The sequence below is a fragment of the Lipotes vexillifer genome, unplaced genomic scaffold (assembly GCF_000442215.2).
Source record: "Lipotes vexillifer unplaced genomic scaffold, Lipotes_vexillifer_v1.1 scaffold1491, whole genome shotgun sequence".
Taxonomy (NCBI): domain Eukaryota; kingdom Metazoa; phylum Chordata; class Mammalia; order Artiodactyla; family Lipotidae; genus Lipotes; species Lipotes vexillifer.
Genome location: NW_006771679.1, coordinates 128,723 through 143,824, shown reverse-complemented (window position 1 = coordinate 143,824; position 15,102 = coordinate 128,723). Strand labels below are relative to the sequence as shown.

Genomic DNA, 15,102 nt, shown 5'->3' with positions numbered 1-15,102 from the left:
AAAAAAAAAAAAAAAAAAAAAAAAAAAAAAAAGTGCCTCAAGTGATATTGAAGGTTCATGTAATGAGACTGAAGCATTCTTTTACATAATGTAATTTTAAATATTTACATATAACTAAATCAAGCAAGGATTCTAAAGCCAGACTGTGTGGGTCCACACCTTCCCCTTTCTACCTATGTCTCAGTTTCCACAGCTATAAAATGTGAATAATTATAGTAATATCATCATGTTATGAGGATTAAATGAACTAATATTAGTAAAATGCTTAAAACTGCTGGTACAGTAAACACTAAGTATTTGTTGAATGAAATTAAATACTCAAGATTGCCAGACACTTTTTATAAAAATGTTTTAAAAAAGGGCTGTCATGGGTAAAATGATAGGTGACCTTACATGCTTTCCTGGCCAAGCAGTTCCATTTTTCAATCTGGCCTACATGTCTCATCATGTTTCATATGAACCATAAGATGTTCTAAGTACTTGAAATATAGATATTTTGGAAGCATAGAACTTGATTTTTTTTTTTCCAGTTAGTAGATGTAAATATCTTATCCTTACCAAGACACAGAACTATGTCTTCAAAGTCAAATAATTTTTCATTTGCCCAGCTAAAGAGATGCACTGGGAAAAGCATGCTGATATCCAGGAAGCAGTCCACAAACAGTGACCCGTCTACTCAGACCTGGGAATGGCCGCAGAGAAGGAGGTGGATAATGACCACTGCTACTTGTGGAAGCTCCTGAAAAGCTGGCATAAATGCTTTAGATGAGGAATCAGCAAACTTCTTCTGTAAAGGTCCAGAAGCAAAAATTTTAGGCCTTGTGCAGTTGTAGCATGAAAGGAGGCATAGATGATCCATAAGCGAAATGTGTGTGTACTGTGTTCCAATAACACTTTATTTATGGACACTAACATTTGAATTTCATAATTTTCAAATGTCATGACATATTCTGATTTTTTTTCTAATAATTAAAGAATATAAAAACCATTTTTAGCTTGCAGGCTGTGCTAAAACAGATGGCAGGCTAGATTTGGTTTGGCTCTGATATGAACTGTCAACCTCTGATTAGAAGCTCTGGAACATTACTGACAACATGCTAACCAAGTCCATGACCTGGCTCTTACTGCTGCTTGGAATAAACTTATTCATATCTATTAGACTATTATATTCTCTGCACTGGGTGTTCCAAAAATTGCTGTCTTTTATTAAGACATTCAGAGCCCTCTTCACTCTCCTTTGATGACTCCCTCTTTACTAAGATCAGTTATCTATCCAGCAAAGGTTTCTTCTGCTTCCCAACTTTCAATTATTTTTTGTCTGACGCTCCCACCCCGGCCATAAAGTAGAGAAATAAATTTGAATACTGGCACAACCACCCATTAGCTATACCTTTTTTAATCACTCAAAGAAACCCAGCTTTATTGGGATGTAATTTACATACATAAAGTTCACCAATTTTGAGCATATTAGTCTATGAGTTTCAACAAATGTTAATAGTCATATAACCATGGCCACGATCATGATACAGAACATTTCCATCAAACCCCCAAATTCTCTGTGCTACTTTGAAGTCAATATTTTTAACCTACCTACCTCTGGCTCTTGGTGACTGACCATCTGTCATTAGTTTTGTCTTTTCTAGAGTGTCACAAAAATGAAATCAAACAGTATGTAGCCTTTTGTAACTGCCTTCTTTCATTCAACATAATGCGTTTTAAAAGATACACCCATGTTGTTGCATGTTGAGTAGTTGGTTTCTTTTTCTTGCTGAGTAGTTTTACATAGTATGAATATACCAAAATTTGTTCATTCATTCACTATCTGATGAGTATTTGGGTTGTTTTCAGTTTTGGACCATTATGATAAGGCTGCTATAAACATTTACAGACAGGTCCTGTGTGGACACATGTTTTTATTTCTCTTGGGTAAATAACCAGAAGCAGGACTGCTGAATCACATAGTAAGTTAATGTTTAACTTTATAAGAAACTGCCAAATTGTTTTCCAAAGTGACTGTACCGTTCTGCATTTGTACCAGCAATGTATGGATACTCCAGCTAATCCACAATCTTGTCAACATCTGGTAACAATAGTGTTTTAAAACCTAGCCATTCTAGATTACAGAATTCTGGTTGTCGTGGTATCTAATTGTGGTTTTCGTTTTCATTTTCCTGATGACTAATGATGTTGAGCATCTCTTCTTTTGCTTATTGGTTATTTGCATTTCTTCTTTCATGAAATGTCTATTCAAACCATGGACACCGCCCCCCCCCTTTTTTTTTAATTGGAATGCTTATCTTAAGTTGTAAGCATTCTGGATACAAGTCCTTTATTAGATACATTTTTGGCAAATATTTTCCCCAAGTCTGTGTCTTGCCTTTTCCTTTTTTATCAGAAGAGCAAAAATTTCTTTTTTGATGAAGTCCAATTTAACAAGTGTTTTCTTCATGCTTCACTCTCTTTGTGTCCTATTTATGTACTCTTTGATAAATCCAAGGTTAATAAGATTTTTCTCTTATGTTTTTTTTCCTAGTTTTTGTCCTTATATTTAGATCTATGAATGATTATAAATTAATTTTTATATTTTGTTTGAGGTAAGGGTTGAGGTGTAGTTTTTTTGCATATGGATATCAAAACATTCTAGCATGTTGTTGAAAAGACTACGTAATTCCTTATTGAATTATCCTGGCACTTTCATCTCTTAAAAATTATTTTGGATAGGGCTTCGAGAGTCCGCCTGCCGATGCAGGGGAAACGGGTTCGTGCCCCGGTCTGGGAAGATCCCACATGCCGCGGAGCGGCTGGGCCCGTGAGCCATGGCCGCTGAGCCTAGGCGTGCAGAGCCTGTGCTCCACAACGGGAGAGGCTACAACAAGGAGAGGGCCCCACACCCAAAAAAAAAAAAAAAAAAAAAAAAAAAAAAAATTATTTTGGATATTCTGGGTCCTATACATTTCCATATAAATTTTAAGTTAGTTTCTCATTTTCTACAAAATACCTGCTGAGTTTTTCATCATGATTGCACTGAATCTATTCATCACTTTGGGGACAACTGACACTTTAGCAATATTCAGTGTTCCAATCTATGAACGTGATGTGTCTCTCTACTTATTTAGGTCTACCTTACTTTTTCTCAGCAATATTTACTAGTTTTCAGTGTCATGTACTTGCTTCATATTTTGTTAATTTAATCCTTAAATACTTAGTGTTTTTGATGCTATTACAGATAGTATTAAAAAACTTTTAATTTTCAAAAATTTCAACTGCTTATTGCTAGTATACAGAAATACAATTGACTTTTTTCATGATGACCCTGTATTCTGTAATCTTGCTAAAGTTACATTAGCTTAACAGCTTGCTTGTAGATTTCAGCTATGACATTTTAAGAAAACAACCTCCTTCAGCCTTAATTTCCTCACTTAAAAAAATTAGCATTTGTGAGAAATAATAGAAATTGAGAAAAAAATTAATCAAGCAAGGAAAAAAACTCTCAAAGCATTTGGCACAGTATCTAACCCACAGAAAGTATTTAGCACTTATTAAATCTCTTCCCAAACTTCACAGTTCTTAGTACAAGTTTCAGCAATGTTGACGTGTCCCAAATTTTTATCTTATAGGCCTGATCCTTATCCCAGGCTTGAGTTCCTTAGTTCCATTTATTTACCAGATTTTTATTATGTCAATGGTGTGTTAGAACTTCAAGTACAAGTCCTAAATCAATATCACAACCTTCATTCATCCATGAATCACCTCTGCTTTCAGAAAGTCTTATTTCTGTATGAAATCACTGTCAACTCCACTATCCAAACTTTTGTAGGAATCACTGATAACTGCCCCAAACATACTTTCAAATCTAGTCAGTTACTGAGTCCTTAATAACCACGATAGCTACTGTTTAATGTTGATTATGTGACTAACTCTATGCCAAACACTAATTTAGTCTTCACAACAATTCTATGAGTTAAGTTACTATTACTGTCTTCATTTTATAGATGAGGAAACTGAGACACAGAGGTTAAATATCTTTCCTAAAGCATGCACCCAGTAACAATAGAGCCAGTATCATAATCTAGGCAATCTACGTCCAGAAACAGTAATTTGAAACATAAATTATATTGCCTCTAATGTGTGCAGACCGTAGGATCCACTTGTTTGTGAAGATAGTGGGATTGGGTACTATTAGAGAATATTTGGGGAAATCCAAGAAATATTTAATGCTCCATTAAATGCATTAATGCACCCTCAGCATGACGTTCTTGAAAAAGACAGGTGCAAAGAGGCCAGGAACAAATGGGAAATAAAATTATGACTATGTTATTAGCTGGGCTCATAGTGAAAACCCCAATTCAGAGGTCTCTGGTAGATGTGGATGGAGAGTGAGATAGGTTTAAGGTTTAAGAGAGGCCATTAAGCCCCAGTCCCATCTTAACACGGGCTAGCTTCTGAAGACTATACACATCAGTGTGTATATACTGCAAAAGGCTGAAAATTGCAAGTGATCTCCAACCCTGTTTTTCTAGTCACAGGAAAAGAGGAAGCGGAAGAGCAAGCTGTCCTCATGATTTTGCCCTTTTTGCTAGAGACTACCCAACTAGAAAAATGGCCTGAACAATGTCTTGGAATAGGATCCAAACATATTAGAAATTTCTTTCCTCTACGAAAGGGAGTGTGGTGCGTAGAGAGCAGGGTAGAAAAATCTCCACAAGTCACCATCCCCCAGCTGTATTTCTAAAACCAATTTTCCCATCTATTCCCTATGCCATCACACCAGTTGAGGCCATGGTTACATGTCACCTGAGCTTCAGGTGCTCCTATTCATGGTATCTTGAATTACTCTGAATATATATATAGAAGTATATAAAATATATATATAAAATATGTCTATATAGATATATTACTGCCAAGTTAATTATCTAAAATGATTTTCATCACATCACCCCTCATTGCTCACTGAAGAAATATAAGCTCTTTATTCTGATATTTCAGGCCTACCAGAATATGAAATTATTTATATTCTCTGCCTAACTGTACACTCCAAATCAGTTGACTGAATTATCTGTTGTTCCCTGACAATCCTTTACTTTTTTTTTCTCCTGCATTTAGGAAGGTTTATAAAGTTTTGGGACTGCCCTTCTCTCAGATCTGCATATCACAATTCATACTTCAGAGGCCTGTTTCATAGACCACCTCCTCTAAAAGGTCATTCCCGATACTCCTTTAAAATAGATAGGGACATTCATAGATCAGTATCGACTCCTTAAGATAGAGAACATTTTGCTTTAATATATAAATATATATATACATTTATTCTTTCTGCTCTTTGGAAACAAAAATCATATTTTAAGATTTTTTTTCTTCTACAGTGTTATGCACAAAGGTTCAATGAATATTGAGTTGAATACTTTCTAGCCCAGCATAAGAAAAATTCAGAGAGAGATTTTACCTCCCTATTACTGTTATCATAGTTCACACTCCACCAAAGAGAAATCTGAGCACAGTATAACGTATTTTTCTCCACATTCTCCTCTGAAACTATGGGGATAGATATGTTTCTCTTCTGCTTTCTGAGTTTCATTGTAAAGTACGGAGTTCACGATGTTGGCTCCCATTTAAAATAAAAGGAAATAAGGCAAGCAGTGTTAAACATTTGGAATTGACAGGAAGGAAGCCTTAAGTTCATCCGCATATTAAAGAAACGAGGGAGGCAGAGAACATTTCATAGAATTGTGCAATGGATACTCAAATTCTCACAGGGAAGAGGCAGTCACGGCAATTAATTTCCATTAGGTTCTATTTTAAAATGGTCAAGGAAAATGAGTTTAGCTGTATGGAATTTTACTTTAGGTACAATTATGTAGGTATAAATTTGTAACACCTATCAGATAGTATTGGCAACTAAAAATTCTTAGAAGTGTTTATAAAATTATATCATAATTTTTTTTTTTTTTTTTTGAGGTATGCGGGACTCTCACTGTTGTGGCCTCTCCCGTTGCGGAGCACAGGCTCCGGACGTGCAGGCTCAGTGGCCATGGCTCACGGGCCCAGCCGCTCCGCGGCATGTGGGATCCTCCCGGACCGGGGCACGAACCCATGTCCCCTGCTTCGGCAGGCGGACTCTCAACCACTGCGCCACCAGGGAAGCCCTATCATAATTTTTATAAATAAAATTCATAAAAAGCAAAAAGTTAGATACCTTTTTCATAGTTCTATTCAAATGAACCCCAAGAATTACTATTGCTGTTCTTTTTATTGAAAGCTTATAAAAAGTTTGAGCCATTAGTCCAACGTTTCTCTAGTGCTCTCTATCATCAAAGACATATGTATGGTTTAAGACGTCATAAACTTTAGCTATGTCTTGGTATACCTTAATTTGTAAATGTAGTGCTTAAAATTTGTGGGATGAGAACTGGTACATAAGCCTGCAGAAAGGTTGTTAGAGCTTACAATTTCTTATAAGTGTAATGCTTAATATCTAAGGGAGCTATTGATAGTGGTGGGCAAGGGGTAGTTTCTATAATGAAAGAGGCATTATTTACTATATTGGATAACACATATAAATGTAGAGTAGCTAGCAACATGGAAAACTGGCTAAAAAATTGTTTTCCTCTAGAAGCATTCAGTTCATAGTTTTAATTTTCAAAAATTAGAGACCAGCACTTTAGTTAAACAACCTGATTTATATTTTACAAGTGCTATTTGGGGTCCAAAAAAAAATGTTTACTATATACAAATGATTGAATTTAATAACACATTTCCCATTTAAACATGCTGACTTATTTCTGGATCAATGCACAGTTTAACCAATGGCAAAAGTTGAGAAGTGAGTAAGAATAGACATGTCCTGTGGTAGCAACATACAGAACATTCCATTCTCATAAATGACAGGCTATTAACCATACCTTGATTTTCCTGTAAACTACTTTAAAAAACAATTTCAAAGCTAACATTTCATTGTCATTTACAGGTATATGAGTTCCTTTACAGGTTTACATATGGACAGTCTATCTGACTAGAATGATCTGGGTGCACCCTTGCCTGGAGGCTGGGAGATGCATTCTTTTGGGCATTTTCCATCTGTGATTTTGGACAAAAGGAATTTTAGAAATGGTAGGCATCATCACATTTGGAGTATCTATGAATATTCTAGCTAATAGAAGTTCATATATGGGGTCCCAGTGAAATAGGAGGAAACATCTGAATTCTAATAATAGGTATGTGGATGTCAGTTAAGTTTCACTGTTTGAAGACCCATTAACTCATTTCCTACTTTTAACAAATACACAGATTAGACTTTTCATTTGTAAAATAAAAACACATTGCCTTTAAGCTAAAAATATCGATTTAAAAAATACACGAATATATATTTTAAAACAAAACAATGCAAGGGAAATCCCAACAGTAAATTACTAATAATTAAAATAAACAGTAAGTTGAGGAAAGGGATCCCCTTCTTCAGAGAGCCTTGTAACAAGTCAAGTTATCCATCTGCATGAAATAGTTCTACTAGATTGTGTCAGAGACTGCTCCTAACCCTTTATCTTTATTGTACTGAATAGAGAACAGACACAACTGGACTTTAAAAGTCAACTAACTGGATGATGAGAACAAATAATAATAGTTAACATTTACTGAGAATGTAAAACTGTATAATAAATAGCATTTAGTTTTGTGATGCACAGAATTATGTAATATATCAGTTACGTTTTCTTCTTTCATTTACAAGTAAGACACTTTAATGGATAAAATGAATTGAGAATACTCTCACATCTGGTAACAATGATTTCTGGAATTTCTTCATATCTAGTAACAATGATTTCTACAGAAGGAGAAACTAAATGATCACATATCTGGCATATGCCATAGAAATAAACAGGTTACACATACATTTATTAAAACCAGGAAGGGCTAAAAGTTTGCTGACTGAAAAAATAAGTAGAACAAAAATAAAACGTGAAAGTCATTATATTATTAAAGCATTCAAGATCTTACTTATTGAATCTTAAATAGAGTAAAGCAAAATTCAATCGCTATGTAGAAGAAAGCAATTATACGGTCTAAACAAAGTTAATATAGCTTAGCTTAAAGCTAGATTTTTACACTGTTTCTGTTTCTGTTGAAAACGTCCAACTCTATTTCTTTAACCCTTAATGTCATTGCCATGATGTTCTTTAAAAATGTTACTAAAAGTCATGTCTTTTAATTCATAATAAATATGCCACAACATCATATGGTACAGAGTCTAGAATCTTTAAGGTGCCATTTGCTCAAGAGCAAGTAATTTGCTAAATGTCAAGTTAGTAGGTTGAAAAGATAATCTAACTTCATAGAATTTTAATAACTCCTAAAATTCGCTGATACCTTAAAAAGTTCTGGTTGGGTAACTTAAAAATAAAATCATATTCCGATTGGAGGATCTGAATAAATACTAATTCAAATGACTTAAAAGGCATATGGAATGGGTTGAATGGTGGTCCCTCCCAAAATATATGTCCATGTTCTAATCCCTAGGACCTGTAAATCTTACCTTACACGGAAAAAGGTTTTTTGCAGATGTGATTAAATTAAATATCTTGAGAAGAAGAGCCTGTCCTGGGTTATTTGGGTGGGTCCTGAATGCAATCACATATATCCTTATAAAACACATACAGGGGAGAAGGTGATGTGAAGACAGGGGCAGAGACTGGAGGTGATGTGGCCATAAGCCAAGGAGAGCAAGGAATGGCTGGAGCCCCAAAAGATGGAAGAAGCAAAGAACAGATTGCCCCTAGCACTTGTGGAGGGAGCATGGCCCTACAGACACCTTGGTTTCAGATTTCTGGCCTCCAGACTATGAGAGAATAAATTTTTTTTTTTTTTTTTTTTTGCGGTACGCGGGCCTCTCACTGTTGTGGCCTCTCCCGTTGCGGAGCACAGGCTCCGGACGCGCAGGCCCAGCGGCCACAGCTCATGGGCCCAGCCGCTCCGTGGCATGTGGGATCTTCCTGGACCGGGGCAAGAACCTGTGTCCCCTGCATCGGCAGGCGGACTCTCAACCACTGCGCCACCAGGGAAGCCCCATTTCTGTTGTTCTAAGTCACCAAGTTTGTGGTAATTTATTATGGCAACCACAGGAAATTAATACAGTATCATTGTGAATTTTGTTGTTGTTGTTTTGTTTTGGTTTCCAGAGTTCGGCTTCATTTTGCAGTACAGAAATCATTTGGAGCCATTGTGAGACAGACATCGTTGAAGCAGAGGCTCTATCAAATAAATACTGCGTTGCAGTTTGGTCCATTGAAGAAGCCACACCTGGGACACAAAAGAAGCTCTACATTTACCTGCTTTATGATAGGTTTCTCTTCCCTCTGCTCTCATCAATTTTATTAGGTTAAAACACCGCACAGAGGCTTCCTCCAAAATGACTCTCAAAGTCTGGAGTTTGGTTAGAATTGGAGGCCCACATAAACCAAGCTTGTGGCTGTGCTGCCTGGGCACTGTTATAACACGTGATGTAAATGAAAAGGGGTGGGGAGGAATGAGGGATGCTATCCCTGATTATGGAACATTTGATTCTGAATCTCCTTAACGCCAAGAGTACAGATGGCACGCAAACTGTACTGACCCAGCTCTCGAGCAGCAGAAGCTCATAACTGTAAAGGTTACACTGATTAAAAGATACAAATACTATATCAAGTTCTCTGTATCAGTATGACGTTTTAAGACTGATTCTTCACTAGAAAAAATAAGCTGGTATCGGTTAAATTGAACAGAATGTGGGAACCTGCCAATTCTGAAGAGCCACTCCATGAAAACAAGTTAATACGTGATATTAGAAAGGGGAGGAATATTTACTGGTACAGTGCTCTTCAATCTCTCAGTTTCGATTACAAAAGCAGGCCTTACAATATTGATTTCATACAATATGCATCATTTGCCAAATTTTAAGTTTGTCCTAATTAGTTGGCAACATGTACTACTGTCAGTCTTCCCCATACATGTCATTTTTCTTTTGCTTCATTTCCTCAAAGTCAAACTCAGATCCCATCATCCTCTTATAGATGTCCTTAATGTCATCACAGCATCTCAAAGTAAGTTGTTGCATCATATGTACAGGTTATAAAGATCTGGCTTTCTGTTCCCAAATCTTTTGGTACAAGGAAGTCACTGATGCTAACGAATTTCTGCTCAGTTGGTTCCAAGAGCTCCAGAGCTGGTCTGATTTCTTTCTCGGGTTCCTTGGTCTCCACGGTTGTGCTAGCGATGGCAATGTACTTGTCCTGTGCTGCCACACTGTGTGCGGAGGAGATCATCAGACATAGATATCTGACTTCTGGTTGACTTCGTTCTGTGGAATAATGATCTGGCAGGAGCTGGCGTTGTTGGTGTTCTTGATGGGGTGGCTGAGGATCCAGATGACTCTGATCACCTGGCCCAATTTTCTTTTCTTTTTTTTTAATAGTTATTTATTTGGCTGTGTTGGGTCTTAGCTGTGGCATGCGGGATCTTCTTTGCGGCACGCGGGATCCTTTGCTGCAGTGCATGGGCTTCTCTCTAGTTGTGGCACATGGGCTCAGTAATTGTGGTGCTTGGGTTCTCTAGTTGTGGTGCTCGGGCTCCAGAGAGCGTAGGGTCAGGCTCAGTAGTTGCGGCGCGTGGGCTTAGTTGCCCCACGTCATGTGGGATCCTAGTTCCCTGACCAAGGATCGAACTCGCATCCCCTGTGTTGGAAGGTGAATTCTTGACCACTGGACCACCAGGGAAGTCTCTAGCCCACTTTCTCTACTCGATCAAAGATGATGGAGTAGCTGGGATCACAGGTGAGCTTCTTACAGCGAGCAATCTCTCCTTCAGATTTTACACCAATCACTTTTCCATTTTGCATAATGATTTCTTCAATTGGTTTATTCAGCATGTATGTACCTCCATAAATAGCACTTAGCTGTGAAAATCCTGTGGCAGTTATCCAAGGCTGTAGAGTGGATGAAGGTATGGGCTTTTGCCATATCTTGCCAAAGACTCACTGTAAAGTTTAATCCTGTTAATGGTTTCACCACATGGTTGATATAAATAGTCATCAGTTCTGTAAAGTGCCAGCGCATGACCAGTAACACCTATAACATCTTGGCCCAAGTCAAATTTCTTATACACCTCTCTCAGTGCCATCTTCCTAGGATCAACGCCCTCAAAAGTTCTAGGATCGTTCTCATCAAAGTTGGCAACATACACCAGGAATTTTCTGAATCAACGTTTTTCAAACGCCCCATTAGGCTAGATGCCAGGGCTTCTGCTTCAGTGGAAGGAGCCTTGTAGATTTTTCCTCCTTTATAAACAAAGCTCCCTTCAGTCACTTGGAAATCCAGATAGCAAATGACCTGTGTAAAAAGCAGCATCTTAACCAGCTGACCGTTTGCCATAAGGAACTTGGGAATGAAGTCAACATTCCAGTCTCTTCCTCTCCCCATGGATGCCGGTGGTGCTCCAGGTATCTTAAATCTTTTGTATAAATCTTCCAGTGGTGTTACAGATGATGCACTCTCTCCTCCCTAATATGGGTTTCTATCCATGTGAAGAACTTTCTTTCCATTCACTGACATTATACCTGACAGGATAAATTCCATCAGGCCGGTGCCCAGCATGATCATGTACTCCTCATCCACGGAGGGGCTGGGTGCAGACTGAAGCCCAGAGAAAGGAGAAGGCGTAGCACTCCAGGGTTTGGGGGCTAGGCGGCCACCCTGAGGAGGTGGGTGGAAGCGCTCAGGCCGGGCCACCCCGAGGGAAAAGTGAAGCAGGAGCAGAGGGAAAATGGAGCTGGCGAAGAGGGAGCCAGCTGCCACTCAGACGGTAAGAGAAGAGCCTGTTGTTTTTAATATGCATACTGGAGAGCAAAAGATGTACCTATTGATGTTGTTTAACAAAATCACACATGTTGTGCTTCATATGCTGCTTACTGTTTACTGATGGAAGGACACAATTGTGTGGCAAAATGAGCAACTTGGATGGGAACAAAGAGAACGTGTATCTACTTCTAGCTCAGCTCCTAGTAAGTGTAACTCAGGACAAGTCAGATAACCTCTTTAGATTTTGTTTCCTCATCTGCTAAATGGGTGGACTGTTTTCAATAACCTCTAAGTTTTTCCCAACTCTAAACTTTTGGGAATCTTTAAAGTGTTAGGGACTTCCCTGGTGGTGCAGTGGTTAAGAATCTGCCTGCCAATGCAGGGGACACGGGTTCGATCCCTGGTCTGGGAAGATCCCACATGCCATGGAGCAACTAAGCCTGTGTGCCACAACTACTGAGCCCACGTGCCACAACTACTGAGCCCGTGTGCTGCAACTACTGAAGCCCATGTGCCTAGAGGCTGTGCTCCACAACAAGAAGCCATTGCAATGAGAAGTCCATGCACTGCAACGAAGAGTAGCCCCTGCCCACCGCAACTAGAGAAAGCCCGCGCAGCAACGAAGACCCAACACAGCCAAAAACAATAAATTAAATTAAATACAAAATAAAGTGTTAAAAAGAATAAGGCACAGTGTAAACATCATTACGATAAAAATTAAGATATTAAAATCGTTAACAATGGACAGCTTGGTCAACTGAAATCTGCCAGAAGATTCATAAGATTTACAGGATTGCATAAATTTATAAAAGGTAATTATTAAATACTTATTAAGAGTTGGCAATATGTAAAATTCTCCATAAAGTATTAGCTTTTACAAACGTTCATGTACCACCAGTTATATGTCCAGAAATGTATTAGGCTCCATGCACTATAATAGAAAAAAAGCCTGAATGGTTTATAGAAACTAAACTACTACCTATTATATGGGTATTAAAAAAGTTAATACACATAAAACACAAAAGTGCTAGGCATAGTAAGAGATCAATAAATATTAACTTTATTATCTAGAATAAGTCTTATTTTTTCTTAAGTATCTTCTATCAATAAAAAGAACCTTATACTACAACTTTTTAATATAATATTAAGAGGGTTTATGTAGTAACAAAATTTTTAACAGCTTAACTATCTGATTTTTATTCATGGCAACCATTTTTTTATTCCTCTAAAACATACACTTCCAATCAATCCTGTTTCCTTTTTACTGAAAGAACTTTTCATAATGACTGCAGTACTGAAGTATAATTTAGAAGCAGTCTCTAAAACTGGAAGTAATGTTCATCTAAATATGCCTGCCAAGTTTAAAAATGTATTAGGAGTTAAATTGAAACATGTTGAAAATGACTCATTGTGGACCAGAATATACACTGTAGGAAATAAGAGCTCATTTACAAGTGGGAGAAATACACTCACACTTCAACTGTGGTAATTCTCTGGACTTTCCTTCCAGTAAACATCATATTTTAAAATAATCGTGGAAAATATCTTACTTTTAACTGAAGTTTTTATGAGTTGATTTAGTCAGCTGGCATTCCAATATTTTACACATATCTTTTTTTGGACGTGGATATATTTACCAAATGTAAATCTATGAAAATTTCCCCCTCAGCAACAAGCAGCAGCCTATAAAGAAAGCTGTACAAACACACACACACACACACACACACACACACACACACACTCTTTGATTCAATTCATATGCATAATGACTGACCACCTATGACTCTGGATTTCTAAGAAAGCATCTTAAAAAATGTGCAGATATATAATAAAGTGTTTTCTTTCATTTACAAACACAACGTTATTGATCAGTCACCAGGAGGACATGTACTTGAGTTCTTTTTCTAGTGAATACTTAGATATTTGTACTGGTTCTATCTACTCTCTCTGCTTGTGACCCAAAATTACACATTTCTGAGGCAGCTGGCTACATTTAGAAAAGATCATAGACCCCACTCATCCCCCTCCACCCACCTTTGCAAAAAAAAGAAAAAAAAAGGTCTGCAAGATGAATGGACCTGAAACCTTGATTTCACTACCACACATTCTCTCTAAGCTAATTAATAAGCCACATACTGAACTGTATCTTGGTCATAACTTTAATGTGACCCTTAAGCTGAATTCAGTGAAAAAGTGCTTATGAATTAACAACATGATTCCAGTTTGTTTAAATTTTCTGAGCTTTATTTCCTATTTCATCAGTTATTTATTGATCAGGAAGTGTAGTAAACAGTTCATTATAGTAACTGTTGGCAACCCCCTTTATCTAGGAATTTTATCTAGAAACTATCCCTACCCTCAAACCATGTTTTAAATGATCCCTGGCAACAACAGAGCAGTCTGGGTGTGGGCTGTAAGTGGGACAATCAGCACTTTCCCTGTGGCAAATTCTACGCATAAATGTTCTGGAGCATCTCTTCATTGTGTATATATAGTCATGACAAAGGGAGTCTCAAGATCCTGAATTCTTAAAACAAATTTTAATAAATATTTATTGCAGACGAGTTTTAGATCCTGTGTTATTTTTCATTTTTTCATCTTTATACATCCAGAGTCACTTATTATTGTGAAAAGAATGTAGTTTTTGACCCAAACTGTATTTCTTTTCTTGTATAATAGTGAGTTCATCACATTTACAACTGTTGTCAGAAAAGACACAATCAGTCGTCTGCCGTCTTAAGAATTTATATTTTCTGTGTTTTCCTTCTTTGCTGTTTGCTTTGTTATCTATCTTTTGTTATAAGGTCTGTGCTTTCTTTTTTCTTCCCTCTCCTCTGGCAATATACAAAGGATATTGGCTGTTTACAGTTTAATTAATGTTTTGTTTCCTGACTAATATGTTTAAATAGATATTTCTTGATAAAGCCACTAATTCTTATGAAGTTTGAGGAAATTATAATTATACAATATTAAATATATTATATACACACTATTTCCTCTTACCATCAATTCTCTAATTTTAGTTGCAAGTTGCTATTTTTGCCTCTACTTATGTTAAATTATTATTTTTATGTTGTAGTTTCCCCATAACAATTATGATTACAATGTGTTTTGAAAGCAGAATGACAAGTTATTGAGATTTAATTTTACATTAAATATTCACTGCCAGTTCTTTTATACCTTGACATCTCAATTCATGAGTTCTTTGCTTTTTTTTTTTTTTTTTAATGAGTTTTTTGATTCTTTGGTTAGTGAGGTTACCATTTCAAGTAGGTTTTTCAGG

The 15,102-nt window shown here is 37.0% G+C and overlaps 1 protein-coding gene and 1 pseudogene across 1 annotated transcript in view; both read right to left on the bottom strand.

The window, feature by feature from the left end:
* Nucleotides 1-15,102, bottom strand: part of PIBF1 (progesterone immunomodulatory binding factor 1) — a 195,598-nt gene that overhangs the window by 94,516 nt on the left and 85,980 nt on the right. The window lies entirely within an intron of this gene.
* On the bottom strand, nucleotides 9,959-11,630 carry LOC103082799 (rab GDP dissociation inhibitor beta-like; annotated as a pseudogene).